At 45.2% G+C, this 18,833-nt stretch overlaps 1 long non-coding RNA gene across 1 annotated transcript in view; it reads right to left on the bottom strand.

The window, feature by feature from the left end:
• Window positions 1-14,202: 14,202 nt before the first annotated feature.
• Window positions 14,203-18,833, bottom strand: part of LOC111538283 — a 26,794-nt gene continuing 22,163 nt past the window's right edge. The window contains exon 3 of the long non-coding RNA XR_002730291.1: window positions 14,203-15,480. This is a non-coding gene — a long non-coding RNA (uncharacterized LOC111538283). The remainder of the gene's footprint in view (window positions 15,481-18,833) is intronic.

The raw sequence follows: 18,833 nt of genomic DNA on the forward strand, positions 1-18,833 counted from the left end.
AGTTGCTCTGTCCCTATGCCCCTCCATTTAAATAAGATCCTAATAGCTGGCTGGTGCTTACAGCTTCATTCTAAGTCCCCCAGCTCCAGGAAAGCCTTGTGGAAGGCAGTTTGTTCTTTGTAGGTTTTCGTTAGAATCTCAGCTTAGTAATCAACTTGATATTTCTGTGATTTGCAGTCAACAATTTCTATTTTCTGTTCCACATTTGGCTAATGACCTCTCTCCAGAAGAAAGATTGCAAAGATCAGATGGGAAAATATTAAGCTTCTCTGACCCTTTATTCTATCATCCTGTGTACTCTTGGATAACCTTTAAATACACCCAGCATGTTTCTGCCACAGGGTCTTTGCACTTTCTCTTTTCCTTGGTCTGGAAAGTTCTTCCCTGGTTAACAACACACTTTCTTTGTCACTTCGCTCAGGACACCTCAAAGCTCCCTTGTCAGTGATCATTCTCCCTTGTCCCCAGCATTTTCTATCCCATCATCTGCCTTTATTTTTCTTCAGAGCACTTATCACCTTCTGAAATGCCGGGTCTCATTTATGTCTCTACATAATGCCTTTCCCCAGCCCACCATTAGAGCAAAGACTTCCTCTCTTGTTCACTATTGCATCCACAGTGCCTGGCAGGTGGTAGGTGCACCATACATATCTGTTGAATAAGTATTTCTGTTTGAAATATAATAGAACAGTCAGCCAGAAAATGCCAGCTATCCTGCGCTGTATGAATCACCTTCTCTTTGGACAGAACCATGGGCTCAGTGGAAGAGTAGGGACCATCAGCCACCACGTGACTTAAGCTTTATGCTCTGAGGGTAGAATGCCCTGGAGAACGCATGTGAGAAGAGACAGCCAAAGAGACAGGGAGAAAGGCCTAGAGAGTGACTGGCGGGGACCAAACTGCAAGGTTGTAGACGGAGACATGTGGAAGGAGGCACGTTAGAGAGAGGCCCAATGCAGGAGACAAACAGAGAGATCAAAGAAGAAACCAAGAGAGAGTAAAAAACAGAGGGGAGAAAGACTAGCCATCAGAGTGGAAACAGCGAGGCAGAGCATGCGGGCGCCAGGCCCAGTCCTTCCAGCCATTGTCCGCGCTTCGTCCTTCCAGACTCTGCCTCTCACCTGTGCAGAGGGAGATCCTTCTTGCATCAGCACCTGGCCCTTTGGAAGCCAAGCTTCATCCTATTTACTCAGCTCTCACGGTCAAAGCAGAGCTCCTTTGTGAGTGGCAACATCCCTGAGGGCTCTCCAGAGGCCTGGAAATCCTCTGTAGCACCAGGGCAGAGATAGCTAATTAATACTGAGAAGGTCTTGTCTCCTGCTAATTGCCCTGACCTAGGCAGGTCTTCAGGAGCTGTTACCTCCTCCCTAGCCCCAAGCTCCCAGGGGCCACGTTCTACTCCAAGCACAGGACAGCAAACTTGGAAGAGGTGAAAATTTTACAACATCTTTGTGCTTGACTCTGAAAATCATTACAAAGAACATCTGAAAATATGGTCAACCTTAGAGTGTCCCAGTGGCCAATACATGAATAATCCTTACGTACATAATCTCACAGAAACCTTGCAAGGAAGATGCTGCTGTTTTCCTTTTTGTAACTGGGCAACCTGAGGCTCTAATGGGTTCCAATGTGGCTGAGGATGCCACAGACTTTTAGTTTCATTAGTGAGAATTAGGGCTGAGGTCGATAGATCTCTCTGACCCCTATAATTGTGATGACCCAAGGGTGTCTACAGGATACACCTTCAAAGTGGGACTACAGGTTTGGTTTGCAGGCCCATAATCCATTTTCAGAAACCTTTGAAACAACATGTATTTTAGAAATCAGAATTTGGTACATTTAAAATAATTAATGTGTCTCATAATTACATATTTATACAGCATCACGCAGAGGAGTCTAAGACAGCACCTAGGGATAGAATACAGTATTTTTGCAGTGAAATTAATGACTGTTCACATTACAAGGGAAAAATAAAGACTACAAATAGGCTTATATATTAGTTCTATCAGTTCAGGTCAGGTTTTATCACCAGATAAATGATAAAAACTACTTTTGGTTTTGCAAATCTTTTTTGGAATCACGACTATAAGATTATGGGCTGGAACAGAATAAGTCTGGAGAGAAGGTCTTTCTTCTTTCCATAGGCAGACCACACATATGGCAACCAAGAACTACACACAGTTTCACTTTATCAATTAGGTGTTGTTCACAAGTAGGGCATGCATGGAAAGGAGAGAGTATTCTTCAACCAAGTACTTGAGGGCAGCCTGCTGTCAACCTGGCCAGGTTTAATTTGGGGTGATGCCCTCATGGGTGTGTTACCCAACCTCAATGTGCACAGCAGTCATCCTGAACTCTTCTTAGGGAGGCAGCTTGGCCTGAATAAAAGATCAGCCCAGGGGCTGATGCACGGTAAGTGTTCCCTAAATGTTGCCTGTGATTGCTATTACCCAGAAGAGGCTTCATGGCAATCACATTAAACCTATATTAAATAAGCTGACACATAGATCCTGGGCATTCAATAATCGGTAACTCATTTCTCCAAGCCTTTCTCTAATCAGGGTCTTTGCAATGCAGTGCATTTAATGCAAAGCAGTGTTCAGATGTACGGTTCCCACCCTCCAGTCAGTGCACAGCTCTCTACTCTTAAAAGTTCATGTACCACCCACTTTAGAAACACAGAGGGTAGAGTCAGGTAGCAATCACAGGAGACAGGGATTTTTCTAGGACTTTAATTCAGAGTAAGGTGGAGATCATAAGAGACAGGGTTTTTCTAGGACTTTAATCAGGAACATCTTCTCCAAAATTCTGGAAGAATCTTTCACCCCACTCAAGACGGCTCATGAGAAAAAAAAAACATCTCTTTATATTTAGACCGGCGATCTCACCACAGGTGCCCCACTCGTGTGGGAGATAGGCTATTTTTTTTTCTAGGCCCCAAGAAAACTTCTCCCTCCTCCTATCTGATAGGGTTGCTACTTCCTTTACAGTGCAAAGATCAGAGGGGCAGCTCCCATCCCCCACCAGTGTGGCGAAGGAAGAGGGCACAAAACAGACCAGGTTTTCACAGAGGAAGACCAGAAGCTGTGATGATGTAATGAAGTACAGTGCATGCCAGTTCATGGGCAGGCAGGAAGGAAGGCAATCGCAGGCTTTGAGGCAGGGCACCTGCCTTCTACTTGTCTGATTTTAGCAGCTGGAAGACAAAAAATAACTTGGGCTTCCTGCAGCGTGAGCACCTCAGTAATCCCCTCTGAGACGGGGTGGGTGTGGAGTCTCCTCATATGGAATCATAGCTCAGAAAGGATTTGTTGCCTCAGTTTCCTCATCTGTAAAGTGCGTGACTGATGACCACTTCACAGGACTGTGAGGATGTAATAATCTTAAGCATAAGAAAGAATCTAATATATAGCAAGGTAGCAAATGAACTAAGGCTTCCCAGGCTCATGAGTTTGCATCATTTCATTTGATCCTTTCGGATCTATGGCATTGATTACTTTTATCTCCATTTATCAATAGAGAGATGAAGACACAATATGCTCAAATGATTTGCCCAAGTCATAGGTAAATCCACAGCCAATGTTGGTTCTTTCTGACTCTGAACATACATTAATTAATTTCACTCACTGTGCTAATTGTAAAACTGAAGCTAAAATGACAACAAAGAAACAAACACTGATCGATAGCTGTAACAGTAGGAACACAATTATTGTTCTGATCAAAGTGTCCATCTTCGGAAAGACTACTACAATAAAATATTAGGTGACCCTATTTTTATAAGTAAGCAACCTTCCTAGCTCAGGGTAGAGGGTCAAGAATTAACTGTTGACTTAATTTGCATCCAGACTGCAGTCTTTTTGTGGGCATCTGGACCAATGTGCAAAGATGGACTTGCCCTGCAGATGACATGGCCCTGGAGCATCTCAGGTTCTCACCTGACTGAGTCTCTGGGCCCAGGAGGGGAAGAGGTTAACCTTTGAGACCTTTGAGAATGGGGACCTGTGTCTTGAATAGATCGGCCTGCTCCTGCCTTCTCAGGGCAAAGCACAGCAGCTGGGCTGCCCCCCAGGCCCAGGCCTCCTGTTTTGCACAGCTTCTGAAGACAGCCTGGCTCTGCCCTGGGAGTCTCCCAGCCACAGGTGAGGTTCCACGGCCTTAGCAATCCCCAGGGGGCCAATCAGGCTGGGCCTGCATGAGGTAAGATGGAGAGTCACCCTGTGTGCTCTGGGCTCTCTCAGAAATCTCAGCAGATCAATGTCATCGTGGCTTTAATTACCCCTCCTAGGCCTCATCCTTATTTCATGGCCTTTAATATGCCTGGTTGGCAGCTGTGGACACGCAGATAAACAGCCACCCAGCATTGCCTGGCCGGAAGTGGTGACCTCCCAGGCCAAGGGACAGTGGCCTGACAGGGCCCTAGCCCTGCCCAGTGCAGAGCAGTTTGACAACTAGATCCTTTGAGTATCTTGCAACAGCCCTGTTGTACAACGGAGGCTTGGCACCAGTTTGCTGAGGACCTACTGTGTGCCAGGCATTGCCCCTGAGGCTGGAAGCACTGCGGCAGGCCCCAAGTGACTTCTCTAGGCTGTTTCCTGCTGAGGCCTCTAGTCACAGGCTGCCCCGTATGCTTGCAGCCTTTTGCCTAGAGCAGTGTTCTCAACCCATGGCAATTTTGCCCCCAGGGGACATTTGACAATGCCTGGAGATATTTTCCGTTGTAACAACTGGAGGAGGGACTACTACTGGCATCTAGTGGGTAGAGGCCAGGGCTGCTGCTGAACACCCTACAATACACAGGACAGCCCCCCACAAAGAAGGATCTAGACCCAAATGTCAACAGGGCCAAGGGGGAGCAACCACACAGCACAGACAACTCTTTTCACATGGGCATATGTAAGACCGTAGAGGTCCCAGGGATTTCCTGGGCCACTCTCTGAATCAGGGTTTCTTCTTCAGCAGTTTAAATCAACCACGGGTCCCCTTGCTCCTCACTGGCCACCCACCACACAGAATTTGCCTCTTAATTGTCCTAGTTCCTCTATCTGGATGCTCTCATTTTTTTTTTTGAAGGCTGACACACACTCATCTTTAGTCACACCTCGCCTTGGAAGCCCCCTGGAGTGGCTATCCCTGGTTTAGTTGTTAGCCCCGGGAATTGCATGGGTTGGTTTTTGTCCCTTCCCCAATCCCTACCACAGCAAATCACAGGTCACACACTGAATCCCACATATGGTTCACAGGCAAAAAGTATGGGAACCTGGGAATGGTTTACATTTTTAAATAGATTAGAAATATCCAGTGCCAACTCTGTAAAATGGTCTTTTTATTGTACAAACGTGCTGCTGTGTTTCTCTGCATAGACAAGGGGCCCTGTGGCTCATGGGGAAGATGCTGTGTTTCTCTGCATACACAAGGGACCCTGTGGCTCATGGGAAAGAGCACAGGCTTTGCAGCTGTCCTCTCAGCCCCCTGTGTCTGGATCAGTGATTGGGACAAGTCAGTGCTCAAGAAACACCTGTTGTGTCGATGAATCCATCGTATGTTCCTTGATGGGAAAGAAGAGTTTGAACTAGCTGACCCAGCCTGGGATGGCCTTGAAATCAGGATCAGGGGTAATGAATTTTTCATTCTTCTAACCCCTGCTCCCATCCCAAGGTGACTTAATCCACATTTGCTAACCTCAGGATGCAGGCCTCCCAGAACTGTCATTTGGTTCGAGTTATTCATTCCCTCTCAGCTCCAAGTTTTAAATCAGTAAAATGAGAAGAATGAAAGGACTTCCCTCCAGGTGTCCATGTGAGGGATCCCTGGTGTGAGGCCCAGAAGGCATTGATGCCTGTGTGGCTGAGAGTGCAGTGCCGGGAACAGACTAGGGACTCTCTCTTTCTGGAGTACAGCAGCTTGGGTCCTGCTTCCATGTTTGTGCACACATTTTTTCTGCCTGAGATGTGTCAAGTAAAGGAGGCAGAGGTGGGCAGGAAGAACTTTCTAGGGTACCTTCTCACTCCCCATGAAGAGTGCCTGAGGGATCTAATGAACCAAATGAGAGGCAGTGGCCCCTGCTGAGGAATCTCTGCACCGGGTCAGTGTGATGCCTCCCAGACCACACAACAGAACTCAATGACTAGGAAAGATCCTTCCAAAACCTTTGTGTCATGCCATTTCCAAGTGGACTGGCTGGTATCTTATCTTTTCACAAAGCACCACATCTGTAGGAGAAAGAAGAAATGCCTCTCAGGTTCAAACTGTAATACTGGGGTTTGGCACTGAATGGAATCATCCTTGGGTTTTATTTTTTTGTTTGTTTCCTAATGGAAATTGAATCTATTTTAACTGGTCAGTAAACTAATCAGTTAGCTAGCTGATTGCCTATTAGACAGACCTAGAGAAATAAGAAAAAAAAAATCACTTGTTTCGGTTTAGGAGAGATTTAGCTTCTCACCAATTCAACTTTAAAATATTTGAGTTTACCTAAGGGAAAATTCTTTCAAGAAAAAAAATTATTCCATTTTTTCCAAGAAAAAATTCTGAAAAGTTTGAAAAAAAAAATAGCAGTAATTTGGAAAGGACACAGAGATCTATTTACTTGAGTCTTCTGCTCACCCTCCCATCCTTTTGCTTGCCCTTCTGTATCCATTCTGGAACTCCTACACACTGACCACGGGCAGAACGCCACCTGTGTGATACTCAGGGATTCACCCTCGTTCAGGACCTAATTTGCACTGGTGCCTCTTCGAGGAGTTTTAAGTCACCCTCATAGCAGTCCTTCCAGGGAAGCATTGCTTTATCCCACTTCGGCACAGATTTGCCAGTTTTCTCAGATTCACAGAAACTGCACCTTTCAAATCTGGGTTTCTACCCAAGACAGTCTGACCTCAAAAAGAGTGATCTTTCCGCCGCAGAAACATTCATGAGGTAGCCCAACATTACATGAGGAGCTCTCTAACGTAGTTTGTCCATTCAGTGATGGGCTGTCCTAACAGGACATTTTGGATTTTAACCTCAATTTGAAGGTTGTGTTTTTCCTGGACTATGGACATTTTCCCAGAATGGGAGAGAGGGGCATGGTGTGTCATTTCAATCTCAGTGACTGAACTCAGGACATCTCTGACTGAACTGTGGGCAGCTCTGACTGAACTCTTGTTGTCTCTGACTGAGCTCAGGCTATCTCTGACGAAATTGTCTCTGACTGAACTCTGGTCATTTCTGACTGAACTCTAGCTGTTTTTGACTGAACTCTGGTCATCTGACTGAATTATGGCCATCTCTGATTGCATTCTGGACATCTGTGACTGAACTTTGGTTGTATCTGGCTGAACTCTGGGTGTCTCTGACTGAATTCCGGGCGTCTCTAGCTGAACTCTGACGGCTCTGATTGAACTCTGATCATTTCTGACTGAACTCTAGTTGTTTTTGACTGAATTCTGGTTGCCTTTGGCTGAACTGTGAGTGTCTCTGACTAAACTCTGGTCATTCCTGACTGAACTCTGGTTGTCTCTGACTGTACTCTGGTTGTCTCTGACTGAATTCTGGGCATCTCTGACTAAACTCTGGGCAGCTCTGACTGAATTTTGGTCATTTTTGACTGAATTCTGATTAGTTTTTATTGAACTCTGGTCATCTCTGACTGAACCCTGGTCATCTCTCACTGAACTCTGGGCATCTCTGACAACTCTGGGCGTCCTTGACTGAACTCTGGTTGTCTCTGGCTGAACTCTGGGTGTCTCTGACTAAACTCTGGGCAGCTCTGATTGAACTCTGGTTATTTCTGACTGAACTCTAGTTGTTTTTGACTGAACTCTGATACTCTTAGACTGAACTCTGGTTGCCTCTGACTGAATTCTGGGCATCTCTGACTGAATTCTGGACATCTTTGACTGAATTCTGGGCAGCTCTGTCTGAACTCTGGTCATTTCTGACTGTACTCTCGGCATCTCTGACTGAACTCTGAGTGTCTCTGACTGAACTCTAGGCATCTTCAGCTTCTACTTCCTGGTGTGGTGGGCACAGAGTGTGGCCTGGAGCCATTGCTGGAGACCCAAGTAGGACTGGTTGCCCCTCTCCCATCTTTTCAAGCTCTCCACCTTCTGTATGTTTTGTTAGTGCCTTAATACCAACCCCTCACACCTTCCTGGCACCCTCTGATCCAGTAACGTTCACAACTTGTTCCCACATCTAAGCTCTCCCATTAGGCCACAGGGTAGTAGCTGTTTCCCTGCTGATAAGCCAGTAAGAAGTCTTTGAGACCCTGAGCCATTTCTTTTTCTCTTTTTATATATTCTGCCTCTCAAACAACTTTTTCTCCAGCATTTTTCCCCCTTTGTTGGGATTTTATTATTAATGTTTTTTAATCTGATACAGAGGGTAGAAGCTAAAAGAATAATCTCACAAGGAAGCTGTAGAAAATCTATCACCATCCCTTTCCCCTAATCCTAGAGACCTTGATGTTTTAGGCTCTCCAAAGAAACACTTTCAGTTGGTCACACCCTTTGCCAACAGCTGAGCTCTTGGCCTGGTCACGTTTATAGCTCGCCTTGAAACGCTCCATATGGCAGTGGCTTTGGCGGAGCAAAACCACAAGCCACGGTGTCAACTGGCTAAACACCAACCCAGGTGATAGGGGAGGAGGCTCAGGGTAGACACCTGCATGTCCGCCCACACTGGTGGGAGGGCAGGGGCAGGAGGCTGAGTTCCGGCAGGAAGGCCACTGGGCCCTGGATCAGAAGGAGGAGAAGGGCAGCGAGGCCAACGTCAGCAGCTGGGGCCACAGCACAGCTGAGATGCTTTCCAGCAAGAGATTCCTCTCCTGATAATGGAGCCAGGGAAACAAGAAGGGCACGGCCACTGCTCCACTGTGCAGAGCGTGCATTTTTCAACATCAACCACCCTTAAAGTAGCTCTTTGAGAGCGGCCTGGCTACAGAAGTGAATATTTTAAAATATTAGGGTTTATCAAGGCATTTTTTAAAGAAAGTAACTGTACAGTCCCCACGGGAGGAGCGGTACGGTAGGCAGTGCAGCCCCTGGCCCATGTCTGGCCAGCCCATCCTAGGTTTCCCCTTCCTAACAGTGAAGTCTCCTCTCCAGCAGAGGCACCCTGAAGGTAGAGAGAGGAGAGGCAGGTGGGAACCTCCATGGTGGCATCTGATGAAAGGAAAAGCTAGACAAGGAAGACAGGAAGAGAGAAGGAAGGCACCGTAGGCAGAGGCTGGTTTTTTGGGGAGTGTGACTGGAGCTGTGAACAGTCAGTGCTCCTTCTCTGAATGAATTTTCTGGAAAATCTCCATTTAAGATCCAAAAAAACCTAGGACTCCTTTCTGTCCTCTTCTGCAGGCTTGCTAAGTGGTGCCACCAGCAGGACCAGAGGATGACCCTGAGGGCTTCTGTTTCCAAATGCCTAACCCCACCCTCCTGCCACCCCAAAGCCCTACACTCCCTTCTTCGCTCATGGTCAACAAGTAGCCCTGACAGGCGTCCTATTTGTTTGTCAACGCTGGCTGTGAAAAATCATGGTCAAGCAAATTGCTTTTCTGCAGAGGGGAGTCAGGGGTCTGAAGGGAAACCCCAACTCCTGGAAACCAGCACTGGTGGGGACATCTTTGAGAAATAAAAAAGGAAATGCCTGGAAGCCTTGGGGTTGGGGCAGAAAGCCAGTGCCTCAGAGCCAGCCCCGGGAGCTCTCAGGGCGAGGCGGGGAGGAAACTGCCGTCAGAAACACACGGCGAGTGTGTGGCCAAAGCACTTCATCCAACAGGTCCCCACGCATTCTAAATAATTAGGCTGACATCTGGGAATGATTTATAACCACAGTTTATTTGATCCAACAATAAAATTCCAGAGTTTGGCAAGGCGATGAAGGCCGCCGAGGCCGAAATGTGAACGTGATATTGTTAAGCTAAAGAAAATGCATCTATAAATCACATTACGCATCCTTATGGGGATTGCAGATTAATGTGCTCAAGTTGACAGGATTTTGGACTCCAAAATAAGTTTTATGAAATGGTCACAAGAAAATAAAAATCTAACTAACAAAACAAATTCAAAGAAATTGGGTGGGGACAGGAAGAAAGGGAAACTTAAGGAAGGGCCCACATCTCTGCATGTGTGAACTCTGATTGGGGGGTAAAACCAAAAGGAGAACATTTTGGCAAGTTGGATTATAATGCTGAGTAGGGTTTATTGGGCATTTACTGTATGCTAGGCATGATGGGCCTTTAAGGGGTATCTCATTTACCCTCACAGTAGCACAGCGGCATAAGCAGCACAGTACAGCTGAGGCAACTGAAGCACAGAGAAGTGATACAATCTCCCAGCTAGCCCCCCTTGACCATGGTGGAGACAAGATTCAAACTGAGAGCCCCCAGATGCTCACCTCACAGACTGAGCAGGCAGATCGAATGGAAGGGCTCCCCCATCCTGTCCTCTGCACCACCTTGCAGCTGGGCGTCGGCATCTGAGTGTGTAGAATGGGGATGATGACGCTCGCCATGTGGACTTGTCATTGGGATCATGTTTAATTTAATCTGATAAAAATACTGATTGACCTCAGTGCTTAGTACCATGTTGGCTATTGAGGTGTGGCAGCTTCTTCCTTGCTTTTATTCCTCCTGTAGAAAATTAATTGAATTTCACATGACTTGCAGCCAGTGGACAACTGGTTGACTCATAGCAAGATGGGTGTATTCTATGTAGGAGACAGGCCATGATGCCTATCGGGAAACAATCTGATGCATGGTATCATCATTCCCTGCCTAGTGGTTTGTTGGGTAATGAGGGACATTGAGACTTCTACCTTGTGGCAAATCAACTCAAGGCCTATCACCCATATCCAGAAGGTCATTCACTCAGGGGTCAGCCAAGGTTAATTGCAATGGTCCTGCCAATTGGCCCATTTATCCCAATTTCCCTGCCAATTGGGAAGCAAACATGAACATGGGGCATTTGCCCAGTGCCTAAGCCACATGGAAGATAAGCAAAGTGTCTCTTAGTCCAGGGCCAGCTCAGCCTAAGAGAGTGAGTCCTTACTTGTGTCCCAGCCTGTCTGCACTGAGCTGGAGCTCCCCACTTCTCACAAACCAATGGCTGGGCACATCCACTCTAGTGATGCTCTTTGTGCTACAGGGTGGTCCTTAGGATTTCATAAAGCACTTACCTAAAATTGACTCATATTTGATTGCAAATAAGACATGCACATTGACAAAAATTCAAACTACATAAAATGGATAGACAAAAAAAAAAATTCTCTTTCGTTTTGGGGATGATCACTCGTTTTATTCATTCCTTCAGGAGTAGTCTACGTGTTATCATGCATGTTTGTCTCTTTGTGTGATATGCTGTTCTGCCTCTTGCTTTCTATTCAGTTAACAATAGTTAATTGTGTTAACTCTTCTGTATCAGCACATTTAGAATGACCTCATTTTTCTTCACGACTGCATAGGGCTCTTTTGCATGACTGGATTATCATAGGGATTCCTGTTTAGCTGAATATCCTGGCTGCTTTCAGATTTTACCATTATAAGCAATGCAAACAGCAAGGCCATGCCAGGAAAGCTAAGCTGGTCTTAGACGTAGGTTTCTGGTAGCAAAGCAGAGTTGCTGTCCCTGCAGGCACTATGTGCCAGGTCCTGAGCCTGGGTCTGGGGATAAGGAGGTGCCTCCTGCAAGCCCTGCCTTGAGGGTACCTGGATGCGTGGTTCAAGCGCAGCTCTTAGAAACCATAGAAACAATAACCAGTTTCCAGTCTTGGATTTCAGGCAATCTCCAGATCCCCAAGTCTTGCCCCCAGCCCTCCCTGCACTGCTGGTTCCATTAGAACATCCAGAGAACACAATGGTATTAAGGTGCTAAACAGATCTTCAGTCCATTTAAGAGAAGAGAGCAGAGCTATTTCTTAGGGTTATTATGAAGATTACTAAGGGCTCAGTGTGTATAGGGGTGCTGACTTTTGTGATGGTTATGGGGGAGACTGACCTGAAAACAGATCCTGTATAATACAACTTGGTGGGTGCCATTACTCCGGGATGAGAAAGGACATGCGGGGTGTTGTTCTTTGTTGTTGTTGTTGTTAGGGGGAGTCTGTATTTTTTCTTGAGGGGTAAAGAAAGATTTCACAGACAGTAAAAGGTTTTGAAGGATGAATAAGAGTTTTCCCCACCTTTAAAAAATAATGGAGTGAATTTCAGGATTCCAGGTAGAGAGAATAGCATAGGCAGAAAGGTGGAGAGGACAGTGTGTGTGTGTGTGTGTGTGTGTGTGTGTGTGTGTGTGTGAAAGAGAGAGAGAGAAATAGTGGAGAAAGTCACAAATAGGGTTCAGATGAAGCCTCAGCCCAGGTCACCAATCCTGTTGCTCTGTAACTTTGGGTGGGGCTGTGGCAGCCCCCGGGGCAGAGGGTACCAGGACAAGATAGCGCTCCCAGGCACCTTTGCTCATTATCAAGACGCTGCTGTGCCAGAAAGTTGTTTCAAAGCCTTTGCTAAACTCTCTCCCCATGCCCTATGCCCTTGGCAGAATAACACAGCACTTATCAACAGACTCTTGGTCTTAGAAGTAGGGGTTCTGATGCTGGGTTCAAATCCTAGGTCTGTCCCTGGCTAGCTATTTGACTTTCTGCAAGGTGCTTAACACGGCTTTCTGTCCCAGTTTCCTCATCTATAAAATGAGAACAGAATGGCCTACTTTAATGGATGGCTGGGAAGTCTAAATGAGCTAATCCCTGTACAGAGCTTAGAATGCAAAAAAACAGCACCCCCCCCCCCCACAAATATTATGGTTACAGCGCTCTTAATAGGCACTGTAAAGTCTTGTAAGCCTGACGTTCCAGGATAGAGACGAAAGTAGGAGGATAGGCTGTGAAACAGGCAGTTGTCACATAAGTGCTCCTACAGGGCAGGGAGGAGGGGACAGGATGGTGGAGGAACCAGGGGCCACTCCCCACAGAAAGGGATTTGATCCAGCTCTTAAAGCAAGATCGGGCATTGCCAGGCCTGAGTGAGGACACCTGGGGCCAGGTTTCTTCTAAATCTTTCTGTTCTCTCCCATAAGCCGAGGAAGCCTAAGTCTTCACAACCAATATCTCCCCTTAATCCCGATGCTTCCCTCACCTCAGCGGGCATTTAAATAATGCAGCTTTGGCGGGAAGTGGGATGGGTCTGAGAAACTTCCTGACTCGCCGGCTCCCCTGTATGCGGGTGCCACTGCATAATGACTGGGGCTGGCTGGAAAGAAGAAACTTGGTTCAAAATGTATGAGTTCATTTTTATGTTCTACTGAGAAAATTTATTCAGTGTGACTGCTCAGTAGCGAGTGCCGTAAAACACCTTAATCCCTGGTTGAAGAAAGGTAATGCCTTGACAGATGTGTGCCTCCTACTTTCCTCCCGGCCATGTTTCAACAACAAACCTTTATTTCTGCTTCTCGGCTGTAGCAGGCAAGAGAAAAAAATGAGGAGAGCAATAAAGCAGTCAGAAATCTCAGGAGCCAGGCGGCGATGCAATCGTAATGACAGATTTTTAATGTGGCGGGAGAGATTGACAAGGAAATGTCTTCAGAGCAAACGCTCACCAGATGGAATGCAAACGGTTTATTGGAGTAGAGAGGTGCAGCTGAACCGAAGAGAGGGCGGGTGGAAGGTGGTCTTTCTGGCTGCTGCGAGTAAACACGCCCGAGACAGGGAGAGGGGGAAGAGAAAAGACACAAAAAATAACAAGAGGAGGGAGAAAGGCACTGGGCGAGATCCCAGATAGGCCATTCTGAGAAGCGTTTGGCATCTCCTCACACCCCTAACTGGAGCCCCAGCGTGAGGCCCCAAGAGGCTGATGAGACAGCAGAGGATCACATTTGGAAGCAAGAAGACCTGGATTCAAGACTAGAGTTCAGGCCGGGCGCAGTGGCTCAAGCCTGTAATCCCAGCACTTTGGGAGGCTGAGACGGGCAGATCAAGAGGTCAGGAGATCGAGACCATCCTGTCTAACACGGTGAAACCCCGTCTCTACTAAAAAACACAAAAAACTAGCCGGGCGAGGTGGCGGGCGCCTGTAGTCCCAGCTACTCGGGAGGCTGAGGCAGGAGAATGGCGTGAACCCGGGAGGCGGAGCTTGCAGTGAGCTGAGATCCAGCCACTGCACTCCAGCCTGGGCGACAGAGCCAGACTCTGTCTCAACAACAACAACAACAACAACAACAAAAAAGACTAGAGTTCAACTGTGACAAAGTTCCATTGGATCTTGAAGCCCAGGCATTGTTCTGGAGCTTCTAGTCCTTCCGACAGTGCAGATGTTTTTGTTGGCCAACATTTTCAGCACTGACTTGGTGGCAGGTCCTGCCTGGACCAGGCACAGCAGTCAGTGAAGAGAGCGGCACCTCTGGCCTTGAGGAGCTCAACGAGATGCACACGTGTAGCATTTGTCAATCAGGTCTCTGTACAAAATAATACATTTATTATTAAAACGGTATGTATGTGTGCATATGTAAATATATGCCTATGTGTTCATTTATTTACCCATCCACGCTGTCTATCCATCCATCCATCACTCTTTAAAATCAGTTTCCTGTATATAACTCATAATATATGTGAAGTGGCCAAAAAACAATATCCTCCAATTCAAAATTCTACAAAGGCATATGATGTCATTTAAAATAGTCAGAGTAGGAAAAGCATTTTATAAAATTCTGTAAAATAATCAAATATTAATAATATGTGTGAGTCCAGAGAGATAGTATTTCATATAAGCGCCATCTGTTTTTAAGTATAAGTAGATGTGGTATAGAAGTGCATGAGAAAGAATGGCTATAGCAAAAAATAAAATGAGCATTGAATGAATCCTGAAGACCATGTGGATTATGCTAATGATCTGAGGCCCCCAATTCGGGAATTCTTCCAGTGTTATCATAACCAGCTCTGACCTTGAACAAACCCTTTCTTTTTTGCCAGCCTCAGTTTCCCACCTTGTAAAATCAGATGCCCAGGTGACATGATTCTCAGCACCTTTTAGAATGCTAAGTGCAAATTTCTGCCAGTGGATATTCTCAAGGCCCATAGCAACTTTAAAACAACAGAGTGGTGAAATGACATGCAAACGTGGAATGTGCTTTCACAATACATCATACAATAAAAATACTTTTCTTAAATAATATGTGACAGTTGAATTCATCTCTTTAGAAACATCCAATCCAACATAAAGATCCACCTTTTCAGCACTAAGAGCTACAGCCCTTCTTGTCCTCGGAAGCAAACAAATGAAACTCCATGTTTCACAGGGATGGCAAATCAAGTTGAAACCTGTTGTTGCAGCCCTGTAGAAAATGCGGATCCGTAAGATTTCATGCCAGATGCAGGGTGCCAGACATCTTGCAATAAGGAGGGGAGGAGGAGGGGGACAAGAAAAATAGTGGCGAAACAAAGACAGGATGGGAGAAAGTAAAACTGTACTTCTCGCCATCCTGACTGCATTCTTCTCTGGCACATTGGTGGTACTGGTACCTGCTGAGACAAAATTCCAGGGTGAGAAACTGTGCACCACAGGCTCTGAGAGGTGGAAGGGATTTGTGTGTTAGGATTGGCTTGGTGCAAAAGGGCCTTTAGAATCACTTTGCCTATGATGGTATTCTCCAGCTCCATAGAGTGTTGGGGGCATCAGCTTCTGAGAAAAAGAAAAAGAGATGACCAAATCAGTGTGCAACAGAAAGTTGTGTTTGTAGTTGTGTGGCGTACATGTGGCATGTTTTCTATTCACGTTTCATCCTGCCCAGTCTCATGGTCTCAGAGGAAATTGCCCAAAGCCTCTCCTTTCTCTGTTCAGCCCAGTGTTTCTACTTTTGTCTTAAAACAAATGGCCAAATAAACAAATGACCTGTTTTTCATAGACTACTGTTCTTTGGAGCTTCCATATTGTCCTGTTCTAAAATTGACTTCTTAAAAAATTGAAACCCTGCTTGGCTTGGAAAGCTGGCTGAGTAAAGTCATTTTGGTCCAAAAAATAAACAAGGTGAAAGGTTTTAGAAGACAGACAAAACAGACAGCTGGATTTTTAGAGTACATACAATAGGTTTTCCTGGTTATGTTAGGAAGAAAGGAGAGAAAGAAAGGAAAGAAGGAAGGAAAGAATGAAAAGAAAAAAAGGCAATGAAATAAATCCTTCATTTGGTTTTGCCGCCCCTTTCCAAATTTCTGACAATTTTCAATCCAAAAGCTATTATAAAAAACCTTTTCCAGTCGGGAGCAGTGGCTCACGCCTGTAATTCCAGCACTTTGGGAGGCCAAGGCGGGCAGATCACGAGGTCAGGAGTTCACGACCAGCCTGACCAACATGGTGAAACTCCATCTGTACTAAAAATACAAAAATTAGCTGGGCATGATAGCGCACGCCTGTAATCCCAGCTACTTAGTAGGCTGAGGCAGGGGAATCGCTTGAACCCAGGAGGCAGAGGTTGCAGTGAGCCAAGACCACGCCACCGAACTCCAGCCTGGCGACAGAGCGAAACTCTGTCCCTACCCACGCCACCCCCACCCCCCCAAAAAACCTTTTCCCATTCTGTCCTTCAAGAAGGAGCAATGAACTGGTGCCAGGGGGTTTGTATAGCTCTGCTCCACTTCTGAGGTGTGACTGCAGGCTAGCCATTTGATTGACCAAAACCTCAACCTGCTTGCCTATAAACTGGGCACAAGATAGGCGCTATAGGATTCATGGGAGAATCACATGACAGATGTTTGTAAGTGGGATCTGTAAACCATAAAGTACCCTACAGTTAGGTTCTAGTAATTATCCTCAATAATTATCCTAGTATCAGTGTTGATGAAGGAGGCAACGTCTAACTTGCTGCTTTCCAGGTTAATTCCGGGTGCATTTACAAATAGAGCTACCTCTTGATCAAAATAGGCTTCAACAATTTTAATTCAGAAATAAAACATTATTTATTTCTCATTGGTAAATATAGCTCCTATGTGATGCCTATTCTCGTTTTCCCTTTATCTGTGCACAAGACAGAGAAGCTACTTCTATTTGAAGGTGATTAAATGATAGTTTATTTAGCTTTGCTCTGCTTTTGTTTAGAGGTAGACTCTATCATGGAAATGCTAATCATTGTTGGTGATATTTTTATTCCTCTCCCTGCTTTCTGTCATTTTAGCATTGGAAAAAAAAAAAAAAAAAAAAAAAAGTGAAGCCAAGTCATTTTGAGTTGATTAGGGCCCAATTCTTACTTTAAGAATTGAGCAAGTCTTGGGAGGCCGAGACGGGCAGATCACGAGGTCAGGAGATCGAGACCATCCTGGCTAACACAGTGAAATCCCATCTCTACTAAAAAATACAAAAAACTAGCTGGGCGAGGTGGCGGGCACCTGTAGTCCCAGCTACTCGGGAGGCTGAAGCAGGAGAATGGCGTAAACCTGGGAAGCAGAGCTTGCAGTGAGCTGAGATCACGCCACTGTATTCCAGGCTGGGAGACAGAGTGAGACTCCATCTCAAAAAAAAAAAAAAAAAAAAAGGAATTGAGCAAGTCTCCTAAATGCACTCAACTCTGAACTGAGTACTGGGCTGAAGATGATTCCTAAGGTCTTTGGTTTTTTCAGGTCTTAGGACAAAAGTCTTCTATACGATGAAAAACAAAATTGGGAGAATGACCTAGCACTCATTTTCATTATGGTTTCTAATTATTAAGAAATCAAATCTTGAGGCTTCCACAAAGTATAAATCCAATGACTTTTTTAGAAGTAGAATCAAGAGCTAAGCATTGACTTGACGTATGTATGTATCAGTAATCTCTGCTTCAGTTTAGTTTTGCTTTTATTTTAAAAGTAACAATCACAAAAAATTTAGAACAAAATCTGGAGACTTGGTGGAAATCCTCCTAGTATTTGAAAAATGTGTTGCTTGCCTATTTCTGCTGATTTACACCAATGGCTTCATACTGCATGCACTGTCATATAGCCGTTTTCACTTCTTAGAATATGTTTTTGTTTTTGTTTTTTTCCTTCCCCACATCATGAAATACACTGCAGCAACATAATGTTTAGTTATATATTTTCTCTCTTCCCAATTAGAACATAAACTCTATGAATGCAGAAATTCCTCCCTATGGGTACTGCCGTGTCCTGATTTAGAATAGTGCCTGGAATGTGGTAGGCCTTAAGTAAATATTTTGTGAAAACAGACCCACAGTATTCCATCACATGCACACAACACCACTTGGTAGATCTCCCTGCACTATAATTGGATGTCCATGAGCATGAGACCCAGTCTATTTTGCTTTCTGCACTGTGTCAGCCCTTGATCCTGGGCAAGCGCTCGGTGAAACTGCTCTGTGAATGGTGAATGGACACCATCTCCCAGCGTGGGATTCTATCACTTGCAAGATTTTGCTGCTGTACACAACAATGTAGTGAACATCTTTGTCAGTAAATATTTGCTACCATCCCTTTTAATTTTTCAAGAGTAAATTCCAGGGAAGTATAATTGTTAGGTCAATGGGTGGGTATATGTTTAAGCTTTTGATGCATATTGGAAATTTGCTTCCCAAAAAGCTTTTTTTTCATTTTTTTAAAATCAATTTACACATCCACTAGCAGTATAGAAAATATATCTTTTCCTGAAGCCTCAGCACCAGTGACGGCAATTTTCAAAACCTTATTAACTTGATAGATAAAAAAATCGTAATTCCTTGATGTCATTTTACATTTCCTTGACTATAAGATTTAACATTTTCATATATTATTTCTGTGTTTCTTTCTTTTCTTTTCTTTCTTTCTTTCTTTCCTTCTTTCCTTCTTTGCTTCCTTCCTTCCTTCCTTCTTCCTTCCTTCCTTCCTTCCTTCCTTCCTTCCTTCCTTCCTTCCTT

Source organism: Piliocolobus tephrosceles, chromosome 6, assembly GCF_002776525.5.
Source record: "Piliocolobus tephrosceles isolate RC106 chromosome 6, ASM277652v3, whole genome shotgun sequence".
In the NCBI taxonomy this organism is placed as follows: Eukaryota; Metazoa; Chordata; class Mammalia; order Primates; family Cercopithecidae; genus Piliocolobus; species Piliocolobus tephrosceles.